At 42.1% G+C, this 21854-nt stretch overlaps 1 pseudogene across 1 annotated transcript; it reads left to right on the forward strand.

Annotated features, from left to right (window-relative positions):
- The first annotated feature begins 960 nt into the window (after nucleotides 1–960).
- LOC103694302 (mitogen-activated protein kinase 4 pseudogene) lies at nucleotides 961–12400 on the forward strand (annotated as a pseudogene). Its single transcript, XR_015643985.1, has one exon. The product of XR_015643985.1 is annotated as a mitogen-activated protein kinase 4 pseudogene (transcript).
- Nucleotides 12401–21854: the final 9454 nt, after the last annotated feature.

The following is a 21854-nucleotide window of genomic DNA, read 5'->3' on the forward strand; positions in this document are numbered from 1 at the left end:
GTGCAGAGAACTGTTTATCCGGTCTGTTTCTTTCAGGTTCTGGTGGTGTCTCAGGCAGGTGTCCTGCCGCTCCTGGGCCCTCCCCCACGGGAGCCCAGAGGCCTTATACAGTTTCCTCTTGGGCCAGGGATGTGGGCAGGGGTGAGCAGTGTTGGTGGTCTCTTCCGCTCTGCAGCCTCAGGAGTGCCCACCTGACCAGGCGGTTGGGTCTCTCTCTCTTCTCTTAGCCTTTTAAGACAAAAATACTTTATGAAAGAAAAAAAGATTACTTTATACACCCAGTTATATATTTTCCCCAAACTAAGACCACAAAAACATATTCTCCAAAACGGATTAAAGTCATTACACAAAAGGAGACTAATACAGGATTATTGATTTATATTATTCTTTTGAAATCAAACCTAACTGAACATTTTCCATCTTTCTTTCTCTCTACAATTCATCATAACCCTGAAACTAATTCTTTTGTCATTGACTAACAAAGTTTATGCAGATCAAGTCTTTAGTAATTTTTCCTAATGCTAAGCTGACAACTTGTATTTACCAAGCAACAGATCATCTTCTTCCAACTTATGTTTGACGTCTCGTTCAGCTAAACTGGCTAATTATTGACTCTATTCTTATATTTACTCTTCATCCATAACCCCTTTTCATGGCGCACACTGAAACCTATGACATATCCCTAGATTACAAGATCAAGGAATTTAGACCCAACCTGGAATGAATGTTTTCTTTGATCATTAACTTGTTTCAAGTCTATTTTCTCTCCCAAGTACAATTATGTGCTTGTAACGTATGAAAGCTCACTGTACTCCTTTCCTAACCTATGCAGCCCTCAATACAAGGAGGAGGCACATTCTACTCTATTAGATCCTTCTGGCAAAACAATATAAACCATCTCCTTAAACTTTGTATCAACTACCCTAATTTTGTATAACTATTTAAATCAGAAATTTGTAAAATCATTAATTTATCTAAACTATTATTTTATGAAAGTTCATCTTCATGTTGATCTGCAGGAAAATTGCCCAACAGAGTGGGCTGTCTCTCACAAAGCAATCCTGCCAGACTATAGGCAGTGAGGGCCTCCCCACACCCATTCACACATACAGGAGGAACATAGCAGTGACAAACATGAGAAGGCACAGGAGCAGCAAGAGGCAGTCTAGAGATAACTGCCCTTGGTGGGGGTGGGCTGTGCCTCTCTGAGGTACATCCGTTGCAGATGTGCAAAAACAGACCTGGTCTCCAGGAAGCTCTCTTAACCTGTGCCAGTTCCTTCTGCTTGGTGTTTACCAATTTAACTCTACTTGTAAGCACTTAGTGAATAAGGTACCATCTGTTAGGTGTTTACAGCTAATTACCTCCTTCAATCACCCCGCCCCTTTTTTTAAGGGTATGAGGAGTTACCATAATATCCTTAAAAGTTCTCTACCTGTGTAGTTAACCACTGTTTAACAGTTACTCTCAGAACGGCCTAAAATCACTCATTTCACTATTGTCCAGTGTAGGAAGTAGTGTCCAGTGTGGAAGGCCTGAATAAGTAAAGTCTTGAATAAATATGTATAGTTGCCATAGAAACTGACATAGAGGACTCCAGTGCCTCATCCACATGTGTAGTAAAGCTTTACTTGGGTGAGGCTAAAGAGGAATACCAAGGCTTTTCTCTAGAAGCTGAGTATTAGTGTTTGTGGACAGTTGCCAACTGTAGCTTCCTCCTTCTTGGTATTTGTCTGCTCACCTACAAGACTTCCTCCCTCCCTCTGTGCTGTTCCTAACACTATGAGGTTTTTGGTTGCTTGGGCTTTTAGCTTACCCAACCTGTTCCCAGGTTTCCTCTACCTGTTTGTCTGTCATGTCTTCATTTCCTCACTACTACTTGTCAGAGTTTCAGGAGCCAACCTATTATGTTGTGGTAGTCTAGATCAGGAATTTGGGAACAGCTTAGCTGGGGTTCTAGGTCGGCCCGTTTTATCACATCTTAGGGTGCTGCCATCTGAAGGTTTGGTTATGACTGACCTGTTTGTGTACCCCATGATTGTTATGAAGGTTTTAGTTCCTGTCCCATGGCCCTTCCCATAGCGTAGCTTATGGGTCGTTTTTACATGGCATCTGGCTTCTCTAGGATACACCCCAGAAAGAGCGGGGGATTGGGAGCTACCACAATACCGTGTGATAACCTGATCTTAGAAGTCTATCCCATACTCAAGAGAATTATGTTCCAACTTTTTTCTTTAGATAGGTTTTCCTTTTTCAGCACAAGCTGGCTCCAAACTTCTGACTCTGTACATCTTCCTCTTCAGTGTTAGGATTACAGGCTTCTTCTACCATAAGCCCTTCTGGTTTTGTTTTGTTTTTTTTTTAAGAATATTTTTAAATTATGCTTTGAGGATTTCATAAAGGTATACAATGTAGTTACAGATCTGTTAGTTACAGATCTGTTTAAATTGTGCATTTATTAGATCTAGGTTTAACTTTGGTAGTGATACAACACTAGAAATTCATTTAGGATTTTTAGTGAAATATAATTTTTTTTGCAGTTGTAATACATTATTTAGTATGTTTTCATGTAACTGTGATTCTCTTTGCAAGGAGGGTTGACACATAGTCTCTGTGTAACCCCAGCTATCCTGGAACTCACTAGGTAAGGTTGACTTTGAACTCATAGAGATCTACTTGCTTCTGCCTCGAGTTCTTGGGTTAATGGTGTATGTCATCTTGCTTGGTCCCGTGATCCTAATTTTATAGACATTTCAACATTAAAATATCATAGCATCCTATTCTATTTTGTTCATCAAACTTGTACCATGCTCCTTCCTCTGAAACTTCCAGCCTCCTCCTTTAATTGTTGTTGTTGGTGGTGTGTGTGTGTGTACCCATGTAGGTATGAAATATATAGATACAGCCTAAGAATTAAGTATTATGTGTACACGATTTAAGGGCTGATCACTTGGTGTTTGTGGTGGTTTGAATGAGAATGGCCCCCATAGGCTCATGTTTGAATTCTAAATCTGCAGTAAGTGGAACTGAGAGAGAGATGTGTCTGTGTTAGAGGGGGTGTGTCACGAAGGATGGGCTTTGAGGTTTCAAAAGCCCATACCAGGCCCTGTGTCTTTCTTCTTTCTCTGTCTCTGCTTTTGTCTTTCTCGCTGTCTGACTGTGTGTCTCTCTTCCCTTCCCCCCCCACCTCTTCCCCGCTCCTCCCTCTCTCTCCTGCCCACAGATAGGATATATAGTTCTCAGCTACTGCCAAAGCACTATGCTTGTTTGTTTTTTAAGAGTTGCCTTGGTCATGATGTCTTTCACAACAATAGTACAGTAACTAACACAGTGTTGGATATTCAATTTTAGGGGTCTTCACTATGGGAGGAAGACTACTTAATTCTTTATCTAGGGATGTCCTATGAGATTTCTTCCTTTCACATTAGCATGCTTATTGGTCTTGTTCATGTTCAGATCTTGTTTAGGTAGCCATATTGTTTAGGAATCATAAGTGAAGCTTTCCTGTCATTTTTTTAAATTGAGTATTTTCTTTATTTACATTTCAAATGTTATTTCCTTTCCTGGTTTTCCCTCTGGAAACCCCTCATTCCTCCCCTCTCTACATGAGGGTACTCACCCACTCACCCACCCCCTCCCACCTCCCTGGCATATAACCAACTCTGCTTTCCCAGGATAAAGCCACTTGATTGTGATGGATGACCTGTGTGATATGTTCCTGTATTTAGCTTGCTAGTATTTTATTGATGCTTTTCCATTTTTCATCAGGGATATTGGCGTTTGTGTGTGTGTGTGTGTGTGTGTGTGTGTGTGTGTGTGTGTGTGTGTCTTTGCCTGGTGTTGGTTTTAGAGTAATAGTGGATTCATACAAAGCATTTGGAAGTGCCCAATTCCTTTATTTTTTTATTTTTTGAATAAAATAAAAGCATCGGCTGTAGATCTTTGTCTTTTGTTAGGGTTTTACTGCTGTGAAGAGACACTATGACCACTGCAACTCCTTTAAAGGAAAACATTTAATTGGGGCTGGCTTACAGTTTCAGAGGTTTAGCCCATTATGGTGGGAAACATGGCAGCATGAAGAGAAGGAGTTGAGAGTTCTCCATCTTGATCTGTAGGCAGTAGAAGGAGATTGTGTGCCATACTGGGCATAGTAGCTTGAGCATAGGAGTCCTCAAAGCCTGCTTCCAACAACAAGACCACACTTCTTCAAACAAAGTCACACCAAGGTACCTTCTAATAGTACCACTCCATATGGCCAAGCATTCAAACACAAGAGTCTATGGGGGCCATTCCTATCCAAAGCACCACAATCTTCTTTGAAAGTTATGATAGAGACCTTCCTTTCAGCTAGCATCTACACCAGGGAGCAGATCCTGTGCTCCAGCCCCCCTCCTCACCCTATCCACACCCAGAGACACCTTGACCTCCAGAAGTTCTGACACAGCCAGGCTCTCAGATCAGGCTCTCTAGACCCCCTCCCACACCCAGACACAGGGAGCCCAACATAACCAAGCTCATAGGAGGGACAGGCTCTAATAAGAGACAGCAAGGCCAGTTAACACCAGAGATAACCAGATGGCCAGAGGCAAGAGCAAGAACTTAAGCAACAGAAAGCAATGCTACTTGGCAACATCAGAACCCAGTTCTCCCACCACAGCAAGCCCTGGATATCCTAACACACCTGAAAAGCAAGATTCTGATCTAAAATCCCATCTCTTGAAGATATTAGAGGACCTTATTAGTACATAAATAACTCCCGTAAAGAAATGCAGAAGACCATGGGTAAAAAGGTAGAAGACCCTAAAGAGGAATACATAAATCCCTTAAAGAAATATAGGAAAACACAATCTAATAGGTGACAGAATTGAACAAAACTGTCCAGGATCTAAAAGTAAAAATGGAAATAGAGACAAATCAAAAAGGGAGGTAACCATGGAGATAGAAATCCCAGGGAAGCGATCAGGAGGCATAGATGCAAGCATCACCAACAGAATACAAGAGATAGAGAATCTCAGGGGAAGAAGATAACAGAAAACGTTGACACAACCATCAAAGAAAATGCAAAAGGCAAAAAGCTCCTAACACAAAACATCCAACACCGAAGACACAATGAGAAGACCAAACCTAAGGATAATAGGTATAGAAGAGAGTGAAGATTGCCAACTTAAAGGACCAGTAAATATCTTCAACAAAATTATAGAAGAAAAGTTCCCTAACCTAAAGAAAGAGATGCCTAGAAACATACAAGAAGCCTACAGAACTCCAAATAGACTGGACCAGAAAAGAAATTTCTCCTGTCACACAATAAAACACCAAATGCACAAAAAAGGAAAGAATGTTAAAGTGGTAAGGGGAAAAGGTCAAGTAACATATAAAGGCAGACCTATCAGAATTACACCAGACTTCTCACCAGAGACTCTAAAAGCCAGAAGCTCCTGGGCAGATTTCATACAGACCCTAAGAGAACACAAATACCAGCCCAGGCTACTATACCCACCAAAACTCTCAATTACCATAGATGGAGAAATGAAGTTTTTCCATGACAAAACCAAATTTAAACAATGTTTCCACTAAACCAGCCCTACAGAGGATAATAGAAGGAAAACTCAAACACAGGAGGGAAGCCACACCCAAGAAAAACCAAAAAATTAATCTCACAAAAACTCATAAGAAGAGAACCACACAAACACTTCTAACAACAAAATAACAGGATGCTACAATCCTTGGTCTTTAATATCTCTCAACATCAATGGACTCAATACCGCAATAAAAAGCCATAGACTGGATACATAAAGAGGACCCAGCATTTTGCTGCATACAGGAAACACACCTTAGTGACAAAGACAGCACTTCCTCAGACACTTCCTCAGAGTAAAAGGCTGGAAGAAAAAATTCCAAGCAAATGGTCCCAAGAAAAAGCTGGAGTAGCCATTTTAATATCCAATAAAATAGACTTTCAACCAAAGTCATTAAAAAAAGATGAGGAAGAACACTTCATACTCATCAAAGGAAAAATCCACCAAGATGCCATCTCAATTCTGAACATCTATACCCCAAATGCAAGGGTACCCACATTTGTAAAAGAAATATTAAAGCTCAAAGCACAAATTGAACCTCATGCAATAGTGAAAACAGAAACTAAGAGACACAGTGAAACTAACAGAAGTTATGAGCCAAATGGATTTAATAGATATATACAGAATATTTCACCCTAAAACAAAAGAATATACCTTCTTTCTTCTCAGCACCTCATGCTACCTTCTTCAACAAATCTCAAGAGACACAAGGAAATTGAAATAATCCCATGCATTCTATCAGACCTCCATGGACTAAGAGTAGTCTTCAATAACAACAAAAAACCCACATACTTAATGGAAGCTGAACAACTCTTTAATGATAATTTGGTCAGGGAAGAAATAAAGAAAAAAATTAAAGAGTTTTTAGAATTAAAACAAAAATGAAGGCACAGCATACCAAACTTACGGGACAGAATGAAAGCAGTGCTAAGAGGAAAACTCATAGTTCTGAGTGCTTCCATAAAGAAAGTGGACAAAGCATACACTAGCAGCTTGACAACACATCTGAAAGCTCTAGAACAAAAAGAATCAAATGCACCCAAGAAGAATAGGTAGCAAGAAATAATCAAACTCAGGACTGAAATCAACCAATTAGAAACAACAAGAATTATACAAAGAATCAACAAAAGTAGGAGCTGGTTGCTTGAGAAAATCAACAAGATAGATAAACCCTTAGCTAAACTAACTAGAGGGCATATAGACAGTATCCAAATTAACAGAATCAGAAATGAAAAGGGAGACTTAACAACAGAAACTGAGAAAATTCAAAAAATCATCAGATCCTACTACAAAAGTCTATACTCAACAAAGGGGAGAGGCAAAGAGGCTAGTAAACAAAGCCAGCTCGTTGGCATCTGGTAACGAGACAGTTATAATAAAGCTCCCATGCCCCACTGAGAAGAATGCTTTTTCCTTACGTAATTGGGTAAGATTTTCTGTAGGTATCTACTAAATACCATTGATCTATGGCAGAGTTTATCTCAGATTTCTTTGCTGATTTTTAGTTTGGAAGAAATTTAGAGTGGGATACTCAGGTTTTCTAATACTCTATCAGAATCTGTGTTCTATGCATTTTAGTTTTTGATTTATGAATTTGGAAACTTGATATTTGGTGTAAAAATATTGACAACAGTTATGTCCTCTTTATGACTTGCTTGCTTTGTGACATGGTGACCCTCTTTTTCTGGCTTGTCTTACTTTCAAGTCCACATTGTCGGATATGAGAGTTTTTAACACCAACTGTATTATGGCTTCCACTTGTTTGGTAGTTTGAAGTTCAACTTTGACTGCATTTTTGGATGTCTTTCCTGCTTCTGTCAGTTTCTTCTGTCACTTCCAGGTTGCTACCTTCTTCATTTATACATTACTACTCCCATCGCTTCCTGATTTTGGAGTCCTAGGAGGAATTCTGGACTTCTTCTCATTTTGAGCCTCATAGCCTTTAAAAATTGAGAGTCTAATACCATAGATTTCAGTCTCATATTTCATATCTCTTTCTTGCTATGATTCCTTCCTTACAGCCAGTCTCCCTCTGGGATGCCAGCTCGGCCTCAGATAAATGTGTTACAGATTGCAGCATCCAGGCTGCTTCTGAAGGTGATGGCTGATACCCCTGCCAAAGATGAGCCATTGCCAGGGCATTAATCTCTGTCTGCTCTAGACCTCATATCATCTCTATACTTCCCTGGTGGATTCCACCTACCAAGCAGGTGTACCACTCTTTACCATCTGGAAAAAGAATGCCATCCTGGGTTTTCACCCACCAACATCCTCCACCTAAGTTACCTCACCTTGGTATATTAGAATTACAGAGATAGCTACTCCACCTGAATTTATGTACTGTCGGCAACTGAACCCAGTTTCTGCTGCTTTTGTCATGTTCTGCCAACTATGCTAAGTGTAGCTAAAATTCCTTCTTTGGGAGTGATAAAAACAATGTCTACTCCTCCTCATTCTCCTAAGGTCCCAAATGTCTCACTACTGACCATGCCCCAAGCACTACTTCTGCAATCTCAATAGGGACAAGCCACCATATCAGAATTTTCTCTGCAAACATCATTTCCTCCAGCCATGCAACTTCACTTCAGCTCTTTGTCTCATCCATATCAGAGACACAATTGCTGTTCCCAAACATTTTTAGTTTTGACATTGTCTTAGGGTTTCTATTCCTGCACAACACATCATGACCAAGAAGCAAGCTGGGGAGGAAAGGGTTTATTCAGCTTATACTTCCACATTGCTGTTCATCACCAAAGGAAGTCAGGACTGGAACTCACACAGGGCAGGAAGCAGCAGCAGTTTATACAGAAGCCATGGAGAGATGTTACTTACTGCCTTGCTTCCCCTGGCTTGCTCAGCTTGCTTTCTTGTGGAACCCAAGACTACCAGCCCAGGGACAGCACCACCCACAATGGGCTGGGTCCTCCCCCCTTGATCGCTAGTTGACAAAATGCCTTACAGCTGGATCTCATGGAGGCATTTCCTCAACTGAGGCTCCTTTCTCTGTGATAATTCCAGATTGTGTCAAGTTGACACACAAAACCAGCCAGTACAATTGACCCCTGGTCAACCTGAAACACAAGCACATCACTATTAAACCTCAACCCTTACTTTCTTATTCATCCCCAAGATCTAAATAATCTTAAGAGTCCCACAGTCTTTACAAATTCTTACATATTAAAATTTCAATCCCTTTAAATATTTCCAATCTCTTTTAAAATGCAATCTTTTTTCCAATTCAAAGTCTCTTACCTGTGGGCTCCACTAAAATACTTTGTTCCTTCAAGAGGGAAAAATATCAGGGCACAGTCAAAATCAAAATCAAAATTAAACTAACAGTACAATGTCTGGAATCCACTCACAATCTTCTGGGCTCCTCCAAGAGCTTGGGTTACTTCTCCAGCTCTGCCCTTTGTAACACACACCTTGTCTTCTAGGCTCCAGATGCCTGTATTCCACTGCTGCTGCTGTTCTTGGTGGTCATCTCATGGTACTGGCATCTCCAAAACACTGCTATCTTGTGCTGCAACTAGGCTTCACCAATAGCCTCTCATAGGCTCTCTTCATGGTGCCAAGCCTTAACTCCTTTGCATGACCCCTTCAGTCCTGGGCCATCAATTGCAGCTGAGGCTGCATCTTCATCAATGGCCTTCCATGGCCTCTCATAGCGCCCAGCCTCAGCTGCTCTTCATGACCCCTTCATACCTTCAAACAAGTACCACCTGGATGACTCTTACACATTACCAAATCCAGCCACAGCATGAGATAAAACCGTGGCTATCTCTTGAACATAGCCTCTTTGTTTCCTCAGAAAACACTTCCCAGAAGACTTCACCTCAATGATGCTGGTCTCTTAATCAGCACTAATTTCTTAGCTCCAGCTGACAGCATCAATAGTCCCAGGAATGCAAAGGTTTTGCTTTAGTGATTCTGGGATCTTGTTAATCACAGCTGATTCTCCAGCCCCAGCTAACCAAACCCACAGAATCTTCACTAACAAAACAACATGGCCCTGATAAGAGTCTTTAATCTTCCCTCTGAAATTTCACAAGCCAGGCCTCCATCTTCTGCATTGCTCTCCACATTATCTTCCAAGCTCCTACAGAATATCCCACAGAGCTCTTGACATCCCAATGGCTCTTCTAGCTCAAAGTTCCAAAGTCCTTCCACAGTCCTCCCCAAAACGTGGTCAGGTTGTCACAGGAATACCCCACTATGCTGGTACCAATTTCTCTTAGTTGGGGTTTCTATTCCTGCACAACACATCATGACTGTTCATCATCACAGGAAATCAGACTGGAACTCACACAGGGTAGGAAGCAAGATTTAATGCAGAAGCCATGAAGAGATGTTACTTACTGCCTTGCTTCCCCTGGCTTTCTCAGCTTGCTTTCTTGTGGAACCCAAGACTACCAGCCCAGGGACACCACCACCCACAATGGGCTGGGTCCTCCCTCCTTGATCGCTAGTTGACAAAATGCCTTACAGCTGGATCTCATGGAGGCATTTCCTCAACTGAGGCTCCTTTCTCTGTGATAATTCCAGCTTGTGTCAAGTTGATGCACAAAACCAGCCAGTACAGTCTTGTTCTGCCAACTATGCCAAATGTTGCTTAAATTCTTTCCTCAAGAGCTAAAAATAATGTCTACCCCTCCTCATTCTCCAATGGTCCCAATGATACACAGACACAATTTCCCTCAAAGTTCACCCTGGGAAAAAACAGTGCATTTATTGAGCTTACTCTCAAGGCATAAGGAAGGGGTTACTTCCAGAAGTGTGTGTGCTCCCCACATAGATGGAGCCCATTGCTCCTTCATATGTTAAAACAACCATTTTCTCAGTTTGTCAACCACTGATCAGTTTTGTTTATAGGAAGTATTATGTAGCCCAGGCTAGCCTTGCACTCTCTGTGTAGCCATGGCTTACCTTGAAACCATTTTCCTCAAATGTTGGAATTACAGAGATATGCCACGCCACCTGAATTTATGGATTGCCAGCAACTGAACCCAGTTTCTGCCCCTGGGTTTTACAGCCAGTCCCAGACCACTGAGGCAGCAATGGCTGAGAAAGGTGACTGCATCGCCAGTGTCTACGGGTACGACCTTGGTGGGCGCTTCACTGACTTCCAACCCCTTGGCTTCGGGGTCAACGGGGTGGTGCTGTCGGCTACGCATAGCAGGGCTTGCCGGAAGGTAACCGTGATGAAGATCGTGCTGAGCGATGCTCGAAGCATGAAGCACGTGCTCTGAGAGATCAAAATCATCCGGCGCCTGGACCACGACAACATTGTCAAAGTGTATGAGGTACTGGGACCCAAGGGTAGCGATCCGTAGGGCGAGCTCTTCAAGTTAAGCGTGGCTTATATTGTCCAAGAGTACATGGAAACTGACCTGGCATGCCTGGTCACAATGACCGAGGAGCAAGCTAAGCTGTTCATGTACCAGCTTCTTCGTGGGCTCAAGTACATCCACTCTCCAACGTTTTGCACAGGGACCTGAAGCCCGCCAACATTTTCATCAGCACGGAGGACCTCGTGCTGAAGATCAGGGATTTTGGGCTGGCAAGAATTGCAGATCACACAAGGGAGTTGAAGAAATGGCTTCGTTAATGAAGTGCCTGACGTGATCCACAAGCATGAAGTCCCAAGTTCGGATGTTTGGGCTCCCGTGCAAAAAAGGCAAGCATGTTAGCTCACTCTAGGATCTTAGCACTGAAGAGCCAGAGACAAAATTGCTGGGGCGTGCTGACCAGACAGCCTGGCTGAATCCGTTCAGTGACAGACCTCATTTTTAAAAAAGATGTGGAGAATGGTCTTTCATGTGCTTATTTTATAGTTTGGGATGCATTTTCTCGAACTACACCTGATCAAGTTGCCCTCCCAGCCTCAACCCTAAGGGCTTCTAGAGGCCTTCATCTGCCCAATGAACTGAGGGCTGAGAACACCATCCTGCCCTGACTTTGAACTTCAGTTCAGGTCTCAGGGCTTGCTTGGAAAGATGGAAGAGGATGCTAAAGCAGGCTCTGCAGCTTTTCAAGGACAACTCAGGGTAGCCCTGACCCCGAACAGAGCCCAGAGAACCTTCCGACAAGGACTCAGCTGGAGCGCCATCTTGGCACTGCCTGGGCATCAGGTGCAGACACAGCCCTTGCTCAGCCAAGCTTGTCTACATGGATGGTAAATAGAATGTGTTTAATGAGGGTAGTTACACGCAGGGACAGGAGGTGACCCCAGCAGCCACTCATGAGGGCTACGGGCTTAAGGTCCCAGAAACATGCTGACTCAATGGAACTCTTGCAGGTGCAGGGAGGAGAGACATGGCTCCCGAGCTGCTGAAAAGAAAATGAAGTGGGGCTTGAACAAAATAGGACAGCAGGGATGGCTCAGAAGCTTGGTTCCGTAGTGCAGCTTCGGGCTCTGGGGAAAGCTGTTGGGCATGAAAAATTTCCCCGGTCATCCAATGGATCCAGAGCTTTGGACTGGATCCAGCTTCTGAGTTTCAGATGACTGAAAGGCTGAAGCTTGAGAATCGCTGGCTCGAGCATAACAGGACCTGGGCTTACTCCTTGATACCACTTTCCAGTTTACAAAGCTTCATTTTGTCCATCTGTAAAGTAGCAATGCGGATGCTTGCCCTGCCGTGGTAGCGGGAGAATGATTCAGTTGGGAACGCCTCTGCCTAGAGTCGGTATCCAGCACTGCACCAGTGCTCCTAGCAAGCCCAGGAAGCTGAGCTCCTCCACAGATGGTCTCATTGCCTCAATAAAACTTCATTCTACAAGCATAATAATGGCTGGAAAATTAAAGACTTTGTGGGTTTCAAAAAGTGTCTCAGAATTATTATCTTCCCAGGGAGTGTTCAATGACTTGAGTGTTCAGAAGCAGGATTCACACATTCATTTGCACAGAAGTTAACCAAGGTGAACAGTGAATTCAGACACTTGGTCAGATCCCCTTGTTTGTACAAGTCAACACCATTATCAGTGATTTTTTCTTTCTTATTATATTTTTTATTATCGAAAACAATTTTCAATTTTAAATTGAAATGAGGGTAGTTACATGCAGGAACATATTCTTTCCCTCCCCCAAGTCCTTCCATATCCTCTCCCTACCCACCCATCTTTAAAATTCTTTCTCAAAAAACAACAGCCCAGTACAATGACAAATCCCCACCCTAAACCAAGAAAACAAAATAAAACCACACACAAAAGGGAAATACAACAACAACAAAAACCCAACAAATTGTAACCAAATAAAAGCACTCGCGCGCGCGCGCGCGCGCGCACACACACACACACACACACACACACACACACACACACACTGTGAGGAGGTCTATTGGATATTGTTCAACTACTCCTGAACACAAGGCCTGACCTGGAGTGGTTGATATACCCAGTCACTCTATTGGAAAAAACTGATTTCCAGTGTCCTAGCATCTATCAGTGACAGTTCAGTAAAAATAAATAAATACATGAATCAATCAATAAATAAAAAAGGAGGTAGAGATATAAGAACCCAATAACATAGTAAAAAAGAAACATGCCAACACTGACTAGTTGAGGGTCTCTCTGTTAATTGTCATATACTACCAAGAGAAGCTTCTCTGATGAGGGTTGAAAAATACTGTAGGGGTATGGCAATATGTCACTGGGAGTCATTTTAATTCTATACCCATTTAGCAGAAAATAGTGCTGTTTTCTCCCTTTCAGCCCATGATTTATCTAGCCACAGACAGGTTCTTGGCACCTATACCAGTGCAAGGCATGGGTTCCATCTTGTGGAACAGGCCTTAGATCAAAGCAGAAATTGGTTGGTTACTCCCATAACATTTATAACACTATCACCCTAGTGGGCATGGCTTGTCAGACCAGTCATTGTTGTAGCAGAATTCATAGCCGAGGAAAACTGATACTTTTCTTCTCTGGCAGCATACCTAGAACATTCCAGCACCATATAAGCTAGCCAGTAGGAATGAAGCTTGATGCTTTTCTTTTACCATCTTCTGTGACTCAGCTGTTTGGTGTCTTTAGCAATAGAATCGTACTGCCGAATTCTGGAGGGGAGACAGAGTCTGCAATGCTTGAGGGGGAGGGGTCTGTGGGATCCCATTACTAACAATGTAAAAAGTAACCCATTCTAGATACTAGGGTTTTTGTTTCATAACATGAGATGTCTAGTTGGGGTATTGTCCCCCATTGTAGGGTAGCTCTATTAAAATTCTTTTTACATGTATATATGTATATATTTTTAGAAAACTTCTAGTTTCTGTATGACTTTTTTTTCTAATAGCCTTTACTATTATTTGTTTCTCTTCATGTTTTCTCCTTTACCTGGCTATGGTGGTTGAAATAAAAATGGCCCCCATAGGTCCATAGGGCATTGTACTATTGGAAGGTGTGGCTTTTGTTGGAGTAGAAGTGATGTTGTTGGAGGGAGTGTGCGACTGCCTCTTCCTGCTACCTGCAGATCAAGAGGAGGAACTCTCAGCTCCTTCTCCAGTACTATGTCTCCTGGATGCCACCATGCTTTCTGCCATGATGTTAATGGATTAAACCTCTGAAGTTTAAGCCAGCTCCAATTAAATGATTTCTTTTATAAGAGGCACAGTGGTCATGGTATATCTTTACAGCAATAAAACCCCAACTAAGACACTGGCCTTCCCACCACCTACTCCAATTTAAACCTTCCTTTTCTATTATTATTATTATTATTATTATTATTATTATTATTATTATTATTATACACTCAGTCATCCTCCTCTCTCTCCTGGTCAGCCTTCCAACTGTTCTTCATCCCATTCTCCCCCACCTCCATCTCCAAGAGGATGTCCCCATCCTCCAACCCCCTACCCACAAGACCTCAAGTCTTGTGGGCCTCAAGTATCTTGAGGATTAGGTGTCTTTTCTCTCACTGAGGCCAGTCCTCTGCTATACATGTGTCGTGGGCCTCATATCAACTGGTGTATGCTGCCTGGTTGGTGGCTCAGTGTCTGAGAGATCTTGGGGGTCCAGGTTAGTTGAGACTGCTGGTCTTCCTATGGGGTCACCTTCCTCCTCAGCTTCTTCCAGCCTTTCCCTAAATCAACCACAGGCATTCCTGGCTTCAGTCTATTGGTTAGGTGTACGTATCTGCATCTGACTCTTTCAGCTGCTTGTTGGGCCTTTCAGAGGGCAGTCATGCTAGGCTCCTGTCTGTAAGCACATCAAAGCATCAGTAATAGTGTCAGGCCTTGGAGCCTCCCCTTAAGATGGATCCCAGTTTGGGCCAGTCACTTAACCTCATTTCCCTCAGGCTCTTCTCCATTTTTGTCCCTGCAGTTCTTTTAGATGGAGCAATTCTGGGTCAGAGTGTTTGACTGTGTGATGGCAAACCCATCCCTCCACTTGATGCTCTGTCTTTCTACTAGAGACAGACTCTACAAGTTCCCTCTCCCTACTGTTGGGCATTTCATCTAAGGTTCCTCCCTTTGAGTCATCAGAGTCTCTTACCTCCCAGGTCTCTAGTACATTCTAGAGGGTCCCTCCACCTCCTACCTTCTGAGGGTTGCCTGTTTCCATTCTTTCTGCTGGCCCTCAGGGCTTCACTCCTGTTTTCCCCCACCTCCCAACCTGACCATGTTCCTCATGTCCTGTCCCTGTCCTCTCTCCAATCAACACCCCTCCCTCCCTCTTTCCCCCTGTGATTGCTTCCTTCTCCCTCTCAATTGGATTGAAGCATTCTCACCTGGGCCCTTCATCTTGTTAACCTTCTTGAGTCCTGAAGGTTGTGTCCTGGGCATTCTGTATAGTTTTGGCTAATATACACTTATTAGTGAGTACATACCATGATTGTTCTTTTGGATCTGAGTTACCTCACTCAGGGTAATTTTTTTGTTCCATTTATTTGCCTGCAAAACTCAGGATGTCTTCATTTTTATTAGCTGAGTAGTATTCCACTGTGCAAATGAACCACATGTTCTGTATCCATTCTTCCACTGTGGGACATCTGGGTCATTTCCAGCTTCTGGCTATCACAAATAAGGCCACTATGAACATATTGGAACATGTGCCCCTGTAGCCTGATAGGGCATCTTTTGGATATATGCCCAAGAGTGATATAGCTGGATCTTCTGGTAGATCTTTTTCCAATTTTCTGAGGAACCTCCAGATTGATTTCCAGAGAAGTTGTAACAATTTGCAATCCCACCAACAATGGAGGAGTGTTCTTTCTCCACATCCTCACCAACATCTGTTGTCACCTGAGTTTTTGATCTTAGCCATTCTGATTGGTGTAAGGTGGAATCTCAGGGTCGTTTTGATTTGCATTTCCCTGATCACTAAGGACTTTGAATATTTCCTCTGTTGTGAATCCATATTTAGTTCTATACCTCATTTTTTGATTGTGTTGTTTGGTCCTTTGGAGGTTAGCATCTTGAGTTCTTTATATATTTTGGATGTTAGCCCTCTCTAATCCTTTATAATCACTACATTATATCTACTCTTCTACTGAAAACCCTTCCATTCATGACCTTGTACCAATTTCCTCACCTCTGTGAACATTTCAAATGGAACACACATATCCAAAGCTTACATCCAAAAACCTGAGAGGAAACATGCCATGTTTGCCACCATCTGAATTACCTCCCTTAGAATGATCATTTCTAACTCCACCCGTTTACCTATGGATTTCATCAATTCATTTTATTAGTTTAATAATATTCTATTTTGTCAAACATTTCCACCACATTTTCATTACCTATTTATCAGTTGATAGGCATCTAGGATGTTCTATTTCCTGGAACTTCCTAGAACAGCAATGAACTCAGAAGAGAAGTTAGAGTCCGCACTGGCTGGTTCTGTGCATCGCCTTACCCAAGCTGGAAGTATCACAGGGAAAGGAGCCTCCCCCGAGGAGACGCCTCCAGGAGACCCAGCTGTGAGGCATTTTCTCAGTTAGTGATCAAGGGGAAAGGAGCCTCCCCCGAGGAGACGCCTCCATGAGACCCAGCTGTGAGGCATTTTCTCAGTTAGTGATCAAGGGGGAGGACCCCTTGTGGGTGGTGCCATCCCTGGGCTGGTGGTCCTGGGTTCTATAAGAGAGCAAGCTGAGCAAGCCAGGGGGAGCAAGCCAGTAAGTAACATCCCTCCATGGCCTCTGCATCAGCTCTCGCTTCCTGACCCGCTTAATTCCACAGAGGTTATACCAGTGTGTGCTCCCACTGACAGTGAAGGTCCTCTTTCCTCATAACCATGCCAGCATCTGTTGTCACTCATTTTTTAAAGAGCTAGGCCATTCTAGCCGGGGTAGGACAAAATCTCAAAGTAGTTTTGCTTTTTCTTTTTGCAATTTTAAAAATTAAAATACCATCCCACCATTTCCCTTCTTTCACTCTTTCCTCCAATATTTGCATGTTCCCACACAGTTTCCTCTCAAATGAATGACTTTCTACATGTAATTATTATAAATTTTATTGTTATATAAATATAATCTCTTGTGTCCTTTAGTATATATTTCCAAGACTGACCATTTGGTACCAGTTAACCAATTGGGGAGCTCCTCTCTGGGGATAAATGACTAATGATCCTCCTTTCGGCAGCTAATTGCTTGTAGCGCTTTACTTAGGGATGAGGCCCCTTGAGCTTTTCCTTTTCCACTTTTGCACCTTTACTGGGATTATTGTTACATCAGGCCTTGTTTAGGTAGCCATGGCATTGAGGTTTCCTGGATATACCTTCACTCTCATTTTCTAGGAGATACAGTCTCACAGCAAATCTGGTCCTCTGATCCTTACGATCTTTCTGCTTTCTCTTTTATGATGCTCCTTGAGCCTTAGGTATGGAGGACATGTTGTAAGCATAGTAGCAGAGCCTTAGCACCCATAATCAATTGTTTTCTGTATTTTGACCATTGTGGCTTTTTTTAAAGTAGTGGTCTCCATCTGATGCAAAGACAAGCTTCTCTGATGAGTGGTGAGAGCTAAACTTGTCTGAAGTGGAAACTTAAGTGTTCTTTGGAAAGTCAGTTGTGTCAGATGGTGTTTTACTGGGCAAACACACAAAAGGAGTGTTTTCCTGAAGCAGACACAGGTGAAAGGATGTGTGACTGATTCTTCACCAATGGCCCGAATGTATTGGTTTGCCTTACAATGCATATCTGAGCTGTTAGTTGTGACCCCATCAAGAGAAACACACCATAAAAACTTCTGGTGGTGTTCTAGTAGCTTCTTGACACATCTTTGGACTCGAGCCAATTGGCAGAGTAGCGTCAGCTGATACAGACGCATGTGGAGTTTTGATAAGATAGACTCATGTGCTGAGGCAAGATACATGGTGAGGCAAGACCTTGGAGGACATGAGACATTTGGAGGGAGTATAAATAGGACTCAATAGACAGTGGCAGGGACTTGGCTTGCTTGCACAGTTGGCTCTGCAATGCTTTTTGATCTCTGCTTCACTGAGAGAGGCATAGCCACTATGGCTTCCCTAGTGGTCCTGGTCCCTCTTGCTGATTTGTGACAATTTGGCTGAGGCCTGGCTGTCCCACCTAGGCCATGCATGCCACTGCTGATCATTTATGTTTGCTATCCTGACTCTAATAAACTGGACTGCTGGTGTCTCTGTGAAGTGTTTGTGAGTAGATTGAACTGATGGTTCCTGTGAACTGAACTTTTGATTTCTTGACAATGCAGATGGGATTTACGCAAAGAACAATTTCTAAACAGGTCCATTGTTCCTGTATCCTAATAACCTTTCTTTCCCACTACCTCTAGTAGGTGGTGGACTAGAAGGGAGGCTAAAGCATTTAAGGATTATAAACACTGTCTTAGGATTTCTATTGCTTCGAAGAGACACTGGGACTGTGCCAACTCTTATAAAGGAAACACTTAACTGGGGCTGGCTTCCAGGGATTTAGTCCATTATCATCATGTCGTGAAGCATGGCGGCATGCAGGCAGACATGGTGCTGGAAGGGTAGCTGAGAGTTCTACGTCTGTATCTGCAGGCAGCAGAAGGTTCAGTAAGCCACTGAACCTGGGCTTGAGCTTCTGAGACCTCAAAGCCCACCCCTTAGTAGTGACACATGTACTCCAACAAAACCACACGTACTCCAACAAGGCCACACCTCCTAGTTGTGCCGCTCCTTATGGTATCAAGGCAAGTAGTCCTCTCAGAGTCCACCCTTCTATTCTGTGTATATATAAGCTCCTTATTCAGGCTCCAAATAGTCACATTAAGACTTTTAAAGTCTCACTGGAAGTTTTACTATGTGTGTGCTTGCGGAAGTTAGGGATAAAACTGACTTTTTATAATTATTCCTCTTTATCACCTCTTTGGCCAAATCCTCATAGCTAGTGATTTACACACTTTTGATGTCTATAGAAGCATGGGCTCTAACTCTACCATATCTATTTCTCCTTTGGTAGAGTTGTAATCACAAGTTTTCTAACCCAGTCTCTTCATTCCAGGAATAATGATTCTGACACTTAATTATTTATGAATAAATGCCTAGGCCATAAGTGTTGGCTTGCCCCCCCCAACTTGCTTATAATGTATATAACCCATTTATTCTAGTCTATATTTACCATATGGCCATTTACCTCTCCTCAGTTTCATGCTTCTGTCTCTTCTGAATCCAGGGCAAAATTCTCTCACCTCTGCTCCTTTCCCAGAATCCTATCTTTCTCTATTGGATGTCCCTCCTTATATTCTCTGCCTCAGTTAAAAGGCCATCAGAGTTTCATTGGCAGGTGAAGATTCTACACAGTACTTAAGAGATTCTCTTTCTATCTCCCCCTTTAGCCTAATAAAAGCCTCTTTCTCTAACATTTATAAACTATACAGTAAGAATAATTATGAACACCGTCAGATAAGGATTACATTCACAATGTCGAGTCCATCTGTGTTTGGCAACCTTGGAGATGGAACTCCATTATCTATCTGACCTTGGTGATTCACAGCTCTGTACCTGACTCATCTTCTATCATAACTTGCATTACCAACCACAAATGTACTTCCTCATTATACTCTCTCCTTTTCTTCTAAAATCTAGTTCCATTTTTTTTTAATATTTTCCTTCTTGTATCTGTACTCACACTAATAATGCTTGATCTCCTTCAGGCATTGCTGCTGGAGCAGAGTGACAACTCAGTCACCACTCTAAGAAAGAACTTAGAGTTGTAGATTGTCAGCAGTGTTCATCACCCTTAGAAAGAATTTGGAAGAATAAATCGCCAGTGAAGTTAGGTTAAGATGTTTTTGCTGGTGGCTCTGATGCAGAAAATCCTAGACAGCAATTTGAAGTTCAGAAAAACATACTCTTAATATTTGATCTGGGGACTTTTTGAACTCAGGGAGGAACAATGTCAGCCTAACTAGCATTGACTAATGTGACTCTTACTGAGGCTGAATTGGTGGTTATTAATTTCTTGTACTCAGTTTTTGTCCTCAGCTTCCTGATATAATTTAATAAAATTTGCTAATGTCCAGATGTACCTTCTGAAGATTTGAAATAAGAATGACTGATTGTTTTTATATAAAAGTTTATATTTGTGATTTTTAAAAGATTTTTATAAGATTATTTTTTAAGATTAACCATAAAATAATCTATCCTTTCCGTGTAATCACAAGTTGCTACCTGCCAGTAAGAAAAACTAGTTGAGAAAATTACCTTCCTTGTTCACACTTTGTTAATCTACAACAAGTTGCTTAGTTACAAATGTATGTGCTTTCTTGGGGATAATTTTTTTTACCTGTACCATGTAAAGTTCTTTCATGTAAAGATATTGGGATCATAATATTATTTTATAGTCATTCCCTAGAAGAAAAATAGAATGTAATCACACTGTAATTCTATACTGCTTGAAAGAATTTTCTGGTATATATAATCAGTGGGAGAAAAATAAAGTTGTTGGAGCCAGCTTGATGGATTCTGCTCCATCCATCAAAAACTGTATGCACATATATATATATATATATATATGTATATATATATATATATATATATATATATACACGCAAAGTGGATGGAGCTTTGCTCTATCTACTCAATGTGTGACTATATCCATTCATCAAACCTATATCTATAGCTATATCTATATATCTATATCTATATGTATGCATGTATGTATATATGTATGTAAAGTTGTTGGAGCCTGCTCATTGGAGTTTCCTCCACCCAATGTTTGTGTGTGTCCCTTGCCCCCCCCCCCCACTTTTTCTCTTTCTCTCTCTTTTTTTTACTGACCTCTTGTGGTTCCCCAAAGAAATTCTTTGTCAGCCACCCTCCCCAGGGAGCATTCTCACTGGCACCAGCCAATGACTGACTTTATGCCCTGCCTCAGTTTACCCTGGATGTCAAAGCTGGTCTTTGATAGAAGAGTTTGAGATTAATGGTGTTGGCAAAGGAGATTTTAAGACAGCCTAGTATTGACTATGCCATGTTGTCACTAATAACCTCTCTGTGCAGATATATAATGAAAAGGAATAAGCTGACCAAAGAGGATTATAAAATACACAGCATGAGGAGAAAAGGAGCACCAGGAAGTGCCATGGAGCTGAATCTAATGTGCAAGGAGATAAAATGTTTAAAGAGAAGCCTTAAAACTTTTCAATAAATGAAATAAAGGGATGGTGACCTCAGAGCAAGACCTCACCCAGCTAGGCTTCCAACTTATAAATATGAGTTAAAGGAAAGCTGGAGTAGTGAAGGAGAGCATTGGAGACAGAAAGCTGATTCAAATGTCATTGGATGAAGGAGCTGAGTTTGAGAACCTCATTGGGCAGCAGAACGTGGCAGCTTCAATCATGTGGTTCTGGGTTTCAGGTCAAGAATACAAGAAAGGAGATGTAGAATCTCCCTCCAGGGCTAATGAAACACTTTGGGGCCAGGAATGTGTCAGGGGTGTCTCGGCATGGAGGCTCAAAGGGTCATTGTCTGAAGCTGTGAAAGTGAGTCTCGACTCTGTTGGCAACTCCAAGATGTTGAAGATGCCAGAATTTTGGGATACATACCAAAGAAAGCAGCAGACTGGGTGTGGAACCAGCCCAGAAGAGAATGCATTGCAATATACAAAGCTGAAAAGTATTGGATGACATGGGAGGTGTGACACAGTTCCTGACCCTTGCCAGGCCATTGATCCCCACTTGTGCTGATGGCCTGAAACTCATCTGCTGCCTCTTCTATTTTACTTTCAATATCTCTTTCTGGGGAATATACTTCCTCCATTACTCAGAGCTAATCACTCCATAACAAATAAAACACATGCAGTTCTCAAGAATGAGGAATGGAGGTGGTCATGAG

The sequence above is a fragment of the Rattus norvegicus genome, chromosome 19 (assembly GCF_021556685.1).
Source record: "Rattus norvegicus strain SHRSP/BbbUtx chromosome 19, alternate assembly SHRSP_T2T, whole genome shotgun sequence".
In the NCBI taxonomy this organism is placed as follows: Eukaryota; Metazoa; Chordata; class Mammalia; order Rodentia; family Muridae; genus Rattus; species Rattus norvegicus.